Source organism: Typopeltis vanoorti, chromosome 4 (genome assembly GCF_054136105.1).
Source record: "Typopeltis vanoorti isolate ZY-2024b chromosome 4, IOZ_Tvanoo_1.0, whole genome shotgun sequence".
Taxonomy (NCBI): domain Eukaryota; kingdom Metazoa; phylum Arthropoda; class Arachnida; order Uropygi; family Thelyphonidae; genus Typopeltis; species Typopeltis vanoorti.
The window spans coordinates 73,056,944-73,070,221 of record NC_143552.1 but is presented as its reverse complement, the minus strand read 5'-3'; the positions used below and the strand labels follow the sequence as shown (position 1 = coordinate 73,070,221).

General features: G+C 34.4%; 1 protein-coding gene across 2 annotated transcripts in view; it reads right to left on the bottom strand.

The window, feature by feature from the left end:
• The window catches only part of Hey (Hairy/E(spl)-related with YRPW motif), a 139,728-nt gene extending 127,208 nt beyond the window's left edge, over positions 1-12,520 (bottom strand). For both annotated transcript variants that reach the window (XM_090391277.1, XM_090391278.1), the window contains exon 1: positions 12,355-12,520. The gene's annotated coding sequence lies outside the window, so the exon portion shown is untranslated. The remainder of the gene's footprint in view (positions 1-12,354) is intronic.
• Positions 12,521-13,278: the final 758 nt, after the last annotated feature.

Below are 13,278 nucleotides of genomic sequence, written 5' to 3'. Positions count from 1 at the left end.
AAACCGAAGTCGCAACACTTCAGAATATAAAAGACAAGAAGCTCGAACGCGTAAACAAAACTTTTTCGCATTAAACTTGAGAAAAGTTCTAGAAATTCAAGAAAGAAATTCTCTTAAAAAAACATTCAAAGAACGAAGACCAGTTAGCACCATAAGTACTATTGTTATCTTGAAATAAGCGTTTTATTGGACACTGAGTTTCCTTGAGCTATTAGAGTCAGTACAATACTAAAGTGAAATTATTACTATATTCGGATAGTAGTAGTGTAATCACTTCTGACCAGATCAAGATAAGATAAGGAATCGTGACGTGATTGGTTGATAAGAAGATGACATCATTGCGCGCGCGTGTGTGTGTGTGTGTGTGACGTCATGAGTTTGGAATTTCCCTGTGGGCATATGTGTCAATGGGTTCAGTTCTTGTGTTTTGGTTCGCGTGTGGAATTATGGGTAATGGTAGAGATAAGGATTCGTGTCGTGATTGGTGGGGCACTTTGAACAAGATCAAGATAAGATAAGGAATCCTGTCATGGGTGTGTGTTGTTTTCAGATGTAGATAAGTGACGTCATTCGTTGTAGTCAATAAGTGACGTAATTTGTTAGTTGTAAATAAGCGACGTTATTGTTTTGAATGGAAAGGAAGATATATTAGTGAATAAGGAATCATGTCGTGATTGGTGGGACACTTCTGACCAGATCAAAATGAAGATAAGATAAGGAATCGGGACGTGGATGTGTTGTTATCAGATGAATATAAGTGAATTTGTTAGTTGTAAATAAGTGACGTCATTTGTTAGTTGTAAATAAATGACGTTATTGTTTTGAATGGAAAAGGAAGATATTAGTGAATAAGCATTTGTGTCGTGATTGGTGGGACACTATGAACCAAATAGGGGTAGGGTGAAAGGGGGAAGCGATGTCAGTGGCCTAGATGTGTGTTGTTATGAGTTGTAGATAAGTAAATGGTTTGTGTATGGTATTATGGGTGATGGATAGTGATAAGATAAAGTTTGGAAATGTTTGGAATTTTGATGGGGGGGGGGGCTCTGATTTGTCAGAGACATCACGTTGCGTGTTTGGTTCGCTTAGCGCATTGTGTAATGTGTTTAGAGATAAGGAATCGTGACGTTTTCTGTTTGAAAATTTCTGGGAACATATGTCTCTCTGCGATATCACATAGTGTTATGGTTTGCCTATGGAATTGTGGGCGATGTTTTTGAGATAAGATATCTTGGAATTTTCCCAGGGTGACACACATCCTTCATTGTCGTCATGTTTTGTCTTTCGTTATCTATAGATGGCTGTACTCATTTTCCAATACATTTTGGGGTATTTCTTTCCTGTTAAAGGGTGGGAATTCTTAGAGTAGATTCGTGATGGCGGCAGTGTTTAGGCTTTTCTGAATAATTTGATTATATGCTGGTGTCCCTCAAACATACACTTTTTTTTTGCTCTGATGTTATCACTATCAGTTGGAGGTGACATCACTAAAAGATTATTGGCAAATGACAGCCTCTTTTCGAATTAACGTTATCTTGTTTACTAATGTTTGGGTATTGGTGTTTTTTTTTTTGTTTACATGAAGAGAAAAAAACAAACGTAAGATATCTTGGAATTTTCCCAGGGTGTCATGTTTTGTGTTTGGTTGTCTATGATGGCTGTACTAATTTTCCAATACATTTTGGGGTATTTCTTTCCTGTTAAAGGGTGGGAATTCGTAGAGTATATTAGTCTAGTGGCGGCAGGGTTTAGGCTTTTCTGAATAATTTAATTATATGCTGTTGTCCCTCAATCACAAACATTAGACATGAAAAGTCGCTAATGTATCCCATGGTAATACTCTAATGCATGTACCCTATGATAATTCTTATGAAAAAAAAAACTATTCAGTATTAGAATTAGAATTGCGCTTACCAAACATACGATCACTGGCCATTGAAATTACAAACATCACATGGTATGTTTAAGTTAAACAAAAAAGATTTACTTACAGTCTTTCTAGAATGACTCTTCTTAATGCAAATAGATATTCCAAAATTGTTGAATTTTTTATCCACAGTACAACACACAAAAACACAAGCTTGAAAAGAACGAAATTTCTGTAATAACCTGAAAAGCTATTTGACTTTTGTTCCCTTAGATTTTCTGTCCATTTGGTACACTGTTAATTCCTTCACATTGGGTCATACTATGTTTTTATTCCCACGGTGGTGAGTATATGCTCAAACTGTCTTTTCCTGACTAATATATCCGCCAGCGATCGGTAATTTCCCATCTCTGAATGCAGATTTTTTTTGATATGGTTCTTCTTTTTTTTTTTTTTTTTTTTCAAATGATTTGTTGTTTTCTATTTTACTTTTAAAATTCAGTTAACTACATATTATAACCAGAATAACTGAGTAAAATAAATAAACTGTGTGTGAATTTTTTTCCCCCAACAGTACTTATATTTTTATTAGTCTTACTTGAAGATTAGTCATTAATTTCCGGTCCTCTTTCAGTTCCCACAGTGACTAGGTGATTTTAGCATCCACGTGAGTTGAACTATGGTTTTTAATGTCTTTTTCTGACTAGATCCGACAGTGACCGAGAAATTCGCAGATGTGTGACATCCTCTGATTAGGTTTGGAATTCTCGTTAGCGTTTTCTTTTTACCATCACAAATAAATAGTTATTTCTTATTATTTCAAATGAATATTAGCTCTGTAATATATATACACTTTCTTAATTTCTATGTTACCTTTTATTTGACTGTAATATTATTAACAAATTCTATTTACTGAATCTAACATACAGAAATTAAATAAAGTGAAAAAGACAGTATTTATTTATTTTTTTTGTAGTTTTCTTATTCTTCTGATTTAACATTTGTGCTGATATTCATAGTGTATAATTTGTCACTGGTGCTTACGTGTAATTCACGTGATTTTTCTCCATGTGACATTTCAAAACAAGTTGAACTATAGTTTTTACATAGTTCAACTATGTAAAACTCATCTCCATTCATCCCAATTGATTGTTGTCCTCTCAGCCCGACTTTTTTGTTTAACAGTAGGGATATTTATATATATATATATTTTTTTTAACACAATTATTATATTAGATATTCTTTCCAACACAAATAAATAATTATTTATTCTTATTTCAAATGAATATTAGCTCAGAAAAAAAGAAAGAAAAATTGTAAAGAAAAAATGCTTATCTTCAAATAACTATTTTGGAATCACAGCAAGCAAGAAATTCGCCAGCTTTTCAAAGTTTTGAAATTCCTACCCATATTGTTGTTCATCATTTGGTATCATTTAAATGAAGAATGGTTCTGGCTATGAAGTTTGTTAATGTTTTTGATTTTTCTCTTCCAATGGCGGTCATTTTTTGATACATTCGTGCTGATTCCTTGTTATCTGCACACTACAATACCTTTTTATTTTCTACAACAAACTTTTTAAGAGTTTAAGTAACATGATAGGCTAAAATATCAGCTGTTTCTCTGTAAAATAATCAAATTCTAACAGTCGTATTGTTAGAATTTGGTACGACTGTTTTTTCAAGTCTGTTGAAGGTATCTACAGATGTAGTAACAAATTGTCACTTTTCAGTTCATTTGTGCTTTATTCACAAAACTACAAATCCGTTATTTCATATGGTCTGTTTTTAATACCCTCATCACTAGGATGTATGGGTGGTAAAGTTTTGAAATAAGTTTTGACTCGCAAAAAAAATAAAATGTTTACCTTCAAATAACTATTTATGATCACAGCAAGCAAGAAATTCATCAGCTTTTCAAAGTTTGGAAATTCATACCCATATTGTTTTCATCATATGGTATCATTTAAATGAAGAACAGGTCTGCCTACGAAGTTTGTTAATGTTTTTGATTTTTCTCCTCCAAAGGTGAGTATTATTTGATATATGCATGTTGATTCATTTGTTATCTGCATACTATGATACCAGTTTTATTTTCTACAACAAACTTTTTAAGAGTTTAGTAACTTGATGGGTTAAAATGTCTAATGCCTCTCTGTAAATAACCAAATTCTAATCGTATTGTTAGAATTTGGTGCGACTGTTTTTTTCTAGTCTGGTGAAGGTATCTACAGATGTAGTAACAAAATTGTCACTTTTCAGTTCATTTCTACTTTATTCACCAAACTACAAGCATGTATTGTCAAGTTTTGAAAAAAAAAGTTTCGACTGCCAGTCATATGTTTTTAAACTTTTATCATGTACAAATATTTGAAAAGAAAAGAAAAATGTACCTCCTTTTCTTTTTTACATCAAGCGTTTTTAAGAGTTTAGTAACGTGATGGGTTAAAATATCTGCAGTCTCTCTGTAAAATAACCAAATTCTTATCTTACTTTGTGTGAGGAAAGGTAAAATTTGTATTTGTGTTATCTGGAGAGTACAAACCTTTTTTTCTATACCAAATTTTAAGAGTTTAAATCACGTTTTGGGTAAAATTATCTGCTGTTTCTCTGTAAAACCACCAAATTCTAACAGGTCGGATTTTCGAGTATGTGAACGAAATGTTTACAGATAACTCAAACAATGTCAATAGGTAGCATTAGACAAAATTTCTAAATAATTAATAACAGGATATCAGGTTTCCCATGTTCCTGGCATTAATTTCACAGAAGTGATTTAAACAATTGCATACTTAATGCAATTAAACAGAATTGCATTAAGGTATAAAGTTATGGATTTAAATATCAAATTCTAAACTGAATAACTGAGTAAAAATTTCGTTGTCGAAAACAACAACACACATCTTTGTTCATTTAAGTTTTACAAATGCTTATTTTATTTTGCTGAAATATTACTTACAAAGAAAAAAAGTCGAAACTTGTAATTACCTAAAAATATTTCACAATATTTAATTTGCACTATTTTCCTGAAGAAAGAAAATTCTCAAACACTTTTGTAGTTCACTCATTATTTTACTTTACTGGACACAAAACACCACAACCCAACACAATACGATAGCTACACTGGATGAACAAATTGCAGTAACTGAAAAGACACTCGACTCGAATTGTTTTCCTTATAGTACTGTTTACCTGACCCTTTACCCCGACCGTTCCTTCCAAAATGAAACTTTTGTGCAGATGACTCACAGACATGTTTTCTCATGCTGGTGGATTTGATGTTGATGTGCGTTTATCTTACTTTGTGACATCATGGTGCAAACTTTATCTCTGTGGCTCGAATTCATCCAACGAAGATGAGCGAGCTCGCCATTTGCAGATATCTTTTAGTGATGTCATCTCAAACTGATAACCAATGAGATAAACGATCTCGCCATTTGTGGATGTCCGAAATTGGGATGGAAAAAAAAATTGCATTATGTGGTGGATGTGAAAGGGTAGTCGAGAGGTTGACAAATTTCCAGAATGACACTAAGAAGAGTCATTCTAGAAAGACTAAGTAAATCTTTTTTGTTTAACTTAAACATACCATGTGATATTTGTAATTTCAACGGCCAGTGATCGTATGTTTGGTAAGCACAATTCTAATTCTAATATTTAATAATTTTTTTCATAAGAATTATCATAGGGTACATACCATGGGATACATTAGCGACTTTTCATGTCTAATGTTTGTGATTGAGAGACACCAGCATATAATTAAATTATTCAGAAAAGCCTAAACGCTGCTGCCACTAGACTAATATATTCTAAGAATTCCCACCCTTTAACAGGAAAGAAATACCCCAAAATGTATTGGAAAATTAGTACAGTCATCATAGACAACCAAACACAAAACATGACAACAATGACAGATGTTTCTCACCCTGGGAAAATTCTAAGATATCTCTTACCATTTGGTTTTTTCTCTAAATGTAAACTAAAAAAAAAACAATAATACCCAAACATTAGTAAACAAGATAACGTTAATTCGAAAATAGGTGGTCATTTGCCTATAATCTTTTGGTGATGTCACCTCCAACTGATAGTGATAACATCGGAGAAAAAAAAGTGTATGTTTGAGGGACACCAGCATATATTTAAATTATTCAGAAAAGCCTAAAAGTTTACTGCCGCCATCACGAATCTACTTTAAGAATTCCCACCCTTTAACAGGAAAGAAATACCCCAAAATGTATTGGAAAATGAGTACAGCCATCTATAGATAACGAAAGACAAAACATGACGACAATGAAGGATGTGTGTCACCCTGGGATAATTCTAATATATCTTATCTCAAAAACATCGCCCACAATTCCATAAACAAACCAAAACAACATGTGATATCGCAGAGAGACATATGTTTCCCAGAAATTTCCAAATAGAAAACGTCACGATTCCTTATCTCTAAACATCATACACAATTCTTTAAGCGAACCAAACACGCAACGTGATGTCTCTGACAGATCAGAGCCCCCCCCCCATCAAAATTCCAAACATTTCCAAACTTTATCTTATCACTATCCATCACCCATAATACCATACGCAAACCATTTACTTATCTACAACTCATGACAACACACATCTAGGCCACTGACATCGCTTCCCCTTTCACCTTACCCTTATTTGGTTCATAGTATTCCACGAATCACGACACGAATGCTTATCCACTAATATCTTCCTTTTTCATTCAAAACAGTTACGTCACTTATTTACAACTAACAAATGATGTCACTTATTTACAACTAACAAATTCACTTATATTCATCTGATAACAACACATCCACGTCCCGATTCCTTATCTTATCTTCATCTTGATCTGGTCAGAAGTATCCCACCAATCATGACACGATTCTTTATTCACTAATATATCTTCCTTTCCTTCAAAACAATAACATCACTCATCTACATCTGAAAACAACACACACCCATGACAGGATTCCTTATCTTATCTTATCTTGATCTTGATCTGGTCAGAAGTGCACCACCAATCACGACACGAATCCTTATCTCTACCATCACCCATAATTCCATACGCGAACCAAAACAGAAGAACTGAATCCATTGACACATATGCCCACAGGGAAATTCCAAACATTCCAAGCTCATGACGTCACACACACAATGACGTCATCTTCTTATCAACCAATCACGTCACGATTCCTTGTCTTGTCTTGTCTTGATCTTGATCTGGTCAGAAATGAATATACTACTACTTCGGATCACCCAGTGGTGTAACGGAAAAGTCTGCAGTGTCCAAAATGTGTGTCACAAGAATGAGAGAGTCCAAAATTTGGAGAGCATTTGTCAGAATGTATTGCACAAACGTCACAGTAATACATTTTTTTTAATGATTGTATTTCACGTTTCATATTTTCACATTCTACGAAAGGGAACAAATTTCGATCAGAGATAACAGGCAGTGTTCAGACTACCTAATAAGCGTTGTATAGCAAAGACCTTATTATGCTTTTTTTTTAAGTTTAAATTATCTTTTGTTTTAAATTTTCCTAGGTCAAAAAACTAATCTAAGCAGCGTTCCTTACTGAGTTCAAAGCCAAGAAAAGTAGTAAATGAATCCATTTTGAAATGAGACTAGTTTAGGATTAAGCATTTATCGTATCATATAATTCAAGTATAGTTATTTGGCAAACAATTATGTAATAATAAAAAGCATTATTTGCACATAATGTGGAAATATGTTTAAAAGCATAATGCCTATTTTCTGTAGAATTAATTAATAACATAAAAAAATTATAAGTCTTTCTCCAACTTATCTCTATTTCTGGAACTACCTTCGACCTTTGGGGGAGTCTCCAATTTTTATGCTACGCCACTGAGCCGTGCTACTTCACATGGCAATTCAAAGTATGATGTTATATTACTGACCGCATTTTTTGTCGCCGCTAATTTTTATCTCAGCGCAAAGTGTTCCTAATGCATCCCTCCACTGAAACCCTCGTCTGTGTATATCTTCAACCTCAAAATAGAGAACAACCAGCGAGATGCTCTCAGCAAATTTCGCGTTGTAGTTTTACCCTCAACCGGTACTACAGATTATGGACGGTGCTAACAGCAACAAATCGCGCAGTTATAAATACTACCATTTATAATATAATAAATATTACATTTATAATAAATTTATTTGATGGTCGTTTATCAAATAAATAACAATAATAAATAAATATATAAATAAATAAACTGTTCTATGCATAATCCCTAGCTAACCTTGGGTAATCAGGGGACGATAGGACAGCACCTTGGCCATCACTGAAACTTGAGCCTGGCATCGATGATCATAGAACCATTGGAAAGAGAGTGTAGCATGCAGTTCTTCCTGTCGAGATTCTAAACCCTCACACTCTTATTGTTGTCTGAAATAGCGTCAGTTCTAAAGTTGATTTTTTTTTTCAGTGAAAGGTAAAATATTCTATTTTATTGGGGGAAGGGGGGGAATGTCTATTCCGGATATCGATTAGCTTGGAAAACGGCAGAAAAAATAGGTCTAGAAAGAACTCTTCTCGGCGAAATCGAATCTAACTTCTGGGTCTAGCTTACCAGAAACGTTGGCACAATGCAATGTTAAATGCAAAGTTTAATTTATTTTACATTATTTTTCTATGCCTATAAACTGGAAATTGTTGATGTTTTTGTAACATACTATCAGAGTCATATGTAAGGAATACTATAACTTAAATTTCTATTGGTTATTGGTTATTTTGCAGTATTTAAAATCAAAGAAGAAAAAATGTAATGATTGATTTGTCATTATTAACTAGAAAAACAGATGATTGAACTTTCAATGTATTTTTAAATGAAAATAATCGTATTATATTACAGTTTTAGTTCTAACATTGGTAATTAATTCCCCATGACTTTAGAAAACAGAAAATTAACATATGAACATTTGACAGTTGTTTTGAGGAGGGAAGGAGAGAGAGAGAGAGCGGTGAGACTGAATACATGAACTTGCATTGTTTGTTTCTTTGTAACCCCACGAGATAGCACCACACGAGAACCTTGTCTGCTGACAATTGAAAATGGTAGGACGACCTGAAATATAATCACACAGCACATGATGTTTCTGCCAGTGAGGTACTTTTAACATACGTGTTAACACTATTAGAAACATCATTGCTTATTTATTTATTTGTAGGCTTCCTATAATAGTACAAAATTTTCACAATCATATGTGTAACCGAAGAGCAACAGCTCATCCTGGTTACGATATGCATAAAGTTTCAAAAATTTATGCAATTCATTTTTATTATATACATATATGTACATTCATATAATATACATATTATTATAATATGATTACATAATAAAACTGCAGATAAAATAAAATTTCATCATACAGGGAAAGTTGCATAATAATTAATTAGGAACAAAATAAAACAAAGCAGTTAAATAGCATTTAAACTTTACGTTTTACACATAAGACTGGATCTTTGAATACAAATATGCTAAAAACCAATAATTTATACAATTATTTTGAACAGAGCTTCCTCATTTCTGTGGGAAAATAAATACTCTTTGATTAGAGTTTTGTATTAGTTTCATTTCTTATTGTAGTGGGTTGAATACTTTTGGCGCTAAATAAATATGTTTGTGTATTGCTTCTTTATTTGCTTTTAGAACTAAATATTTTAGGCTCTTATGTCTACTAAGGAAATTATCTTGTTTGATATTTACGTATTCGCTGTCGTTTTTTATGAATAATAGTACCCTATAGACGTATAAATATCTAAGGGGTAGTATGTTTAGTGTATTTATTACACATTGCAGTATCCTTATATTTGTTTCCAGTTAAGATTTTAATTACTTTATTCTGAATCGAGACTAAAGGTTTCAGAGTAGTGCGATAGATTCCTCCCCAACTTAATATACTATATTGTAGTGTGCTTTGAATCCAGGCAGAATATAATATTTTTAGCATATTTAAATTTAAGAATATTTTTAGGTAGTAAAGTCTGTTTAACATAATCCTTACTTTTCTTTACGACATCGGTAATATGCGGTTTCCAGCTTAAATTACTATCAATTTTTAATCCCAAGTAAGTTATTACACTGGCTTTTTCTATTTTCTCGTAGTTGCAATTTGAATTTGTCCTGCAATTCTAATCATGCAAAATTAATTGTGCAGTGAAGTTCATTTAGCCAGTTGTATTTCGCAAGTTAAAATTTACATATTTAGTTTTTGAGACATTCAGACTGAGTTTATTTGACTGGAACCAATTTGTTACTTTCGAAAGATCAGCATTCACGATGGTTTTCATTTGTTCGGCTGTGTCTGTAGAGAAAATTAGTACTGTATCATCTGCAAAAGTATTTATTTTACTGTTTAGTTTAGGATTGCAGAAGTCATTGATATAAATATTAAATTAGTCCCAAGAATTGGGACTAATTTAATATTGGTCCCAAAATAAAATTGGTCCCAAGACAGATCCTTGTGGTACACCGCAGTCTACTGTTTTTGGAGCTGCTATAGCTGCCGTTTATTTTTACAATTTGTGATCTGGCATTTAAGTAATTTTTGAACCAGTTTAGGGCAGTACTCCACTCCACTCCACTCCACTCCTCGTATTCCACTGACTTCTAATTTTTTTTAATTAAAATTTCATGTGATATAGAGTCAAAAGCTTTGTGTATATCTAGAAATACTGCCAATGTTAGTTTAGTTCGTTAAGGGAGGTATAAACTGTGTTTGTGAAGTTGGTAGATGTGTAAAGAGAAAAACCTTCGTGTAAGAACAAAAAACGCTTCTTTTGGTGTTATACCATATTGTTAACGGTAGGTTATAAGTCCAAAAACGGTCAACCGATAAACACGATGTTTGTCTTGCAGATATCTTAATAAGAGAATACTAACGCATTAACTGTATCTTTGGACATTGCTCAAGAACTTAGTTCACAGGGTAGTGTGCATAACATCGTCGTGACCATCTGACTACAGAAAGTTTGTGCCCGCTAATTGCGAAAAACTGTGATATCGGGGAACGAAAACAGTATCCATAATGTGGGAAAAAACGCCATTTCCCTACGCAAACAAACAAAAAATCATAATGTTATTATTAGTATTATTTATTTTTTTTATTTTAAGATTCTTAACCAGATTGGCAGTGTGCATGTTGAAGCTACTGTAACTACTGAAACCACGCTTTGCTGCACGATAATGCTGTACTTCACATTGCGAACTGCATACGTGAGAGATTGAAGGTTCGTCACATAATCCTGACCTTGTCCCCCATTGCCATTTCTTTGATTCACAATAAAGTCGTTCACATAAGAATACTTTAACTTTTTTTTTCCTCGAAACACTCTTATTAAAAAAGAAAAAAGGGAAAAAAAAGCGATTTAATCATGAATCTGATTTGCATTCTGTGTGTAACTAAGGAAAGTATATGCCTTCGAAAATGCGAATGCCTTCATTTCAAAATGAATACTCTTAAATGAATGTCACAGAAACTGCATCTAAACTTCAAAGTTGCACGAGAGAGTGTGTCTCTCTCTCTCTCTCTCTCTCTCTCTCTCTCTGTTCCGTGCCATAACTGCGGCATTCTTCCATCTCCCCGCGCAACCAACGTTTCATTGGACCCCTTTAAGAGCTTTTGTTGCTTTCTTTCTCTCTCAGGGTCTTTGCAATCCTTCCTGCACTGCATTGTTTCGAGGTATGCTAGCTATGCCGCTTGTGTGTGTGTGTGGTTGAAAGAACAGAAGCAACCACATTATTGCCAAGCAAACTAAAGAAATTAGGACCTTCGGATGTTATCGTTTAATTCTATCGTGTTATCGTGTTTAAATATTGATGATCATAAGAATACCCTTAACTAGATTGTTTTGTGTCATATGCACTAAGTTTTGCGAGGTTCCTGATTTCAATATCCAATATCTGAAACAAAAAAATTATTATAAATACGAAATTTATTATTAAGGCAACAAAATTTGGGCTTCAGAGAACGAATTTACCTACAGAGAATTCATCCGGATAATCGCTAAACTCAGATCGGTAACTTCCCGAGCTGCAATATTGTAAATGAATAATTTTTGAATCACGAAATCCTGATTCCATTGAACCATTAAGGCTTAGGGAATAGTGATACATATAACATTCGTAAAACTGGCCACGTACAAATTGCCAATTGCTGTTAGCAACAAATTTAACAACTTTTGAATGCTTTCTCTGTAAAAATGCTAATATCTACAATCAGTGGCGCACTCAAGATTTAATCTTGGGGGGGTGAGCACTTAGGATTTAATCTTGGGGGGGGGAATTGAGTAGACGATTTAAGAATACACACTACGCATCGCATACGACTTATGACTAAGCATCTACAATGATCGCTAATTCATAAGTAGTTAGAAATAGAAGTCACGACGCAACATAAATAAAAAAAAAAAGAATTTTAATTTGGAAAATATTTTTGGAAATTTTTCTAGTGTTTTTTACCTTTTTTCTTTTGGAGGGGGCAGGGCCCCCTCTCTGGGTGCGCCACTGTCTACAATACTATGTGTTTCTTTTTGACATTCCTTGTACGAGTTTTCGACGCAGAATATTTTCTCCAAACGAAACTTTCAAGATGGACAATAAACTTGATCAAAAAATATATAAAAGTCTTGTCATTTCTACCACATACATTCATAGCTTTCATGTGACCTCTTAAGAATCATGATGATCCTATTACTGCACCAGGTGTCATCAATATGAAACCGTCACCGCCAATGATAGTAACCACATTCCCCAGCTGCACCTATCCCTGTCTCACCTTGATGAAAAGCTGATCTAGTGTTCCGCTCAGTTCAAAGGTAGGGAAAGGGGGGGGGATGAAGGGAGGAAACGTACTGGAAATATCTGCTTCAAATGGCCATACTTGGATCAATTTTCTAGCCTTGCGGAACATGTGACGGATAAGCAGTACACTCTCGGAGCCACGTGACGGTGCACGCGGTATAGCTTTCGCTCTTACAGGTCAGCTGCCGATCGTGGGAGCGCGTGGCGTGCGCCTGTCCCATGGCTAGCGTCTTGCCCTTAGGTCACATTTGCTCTAAGGATTGTCTGTTCGAGCGCGCGCCCTTGGCGCACGTGGAAGTTCCCGCCACTGGTGTAATGCCGCGGGAGCTGCGCAACAATGAGGAGGGTCGATGGTGATCGTCGATAGTGGAGCGCCCCTAGCCAGTAATTAAGAAGTCTCCCAGATGCGGAGGGCAGGCAGGAAGCTAAGTGATGGACCTACCCTGAAGTAGGCCATCCCGCATCGTAAAGGTTAACAGGCCTAGGGACGGGAACGAGTAGTAATGTTACTTACTACCGGTGTTGGAGAAGAGCAATAGCTGGCTGTCGAATTCCTACTACGATGTTCCTTAGTAGAAGGAA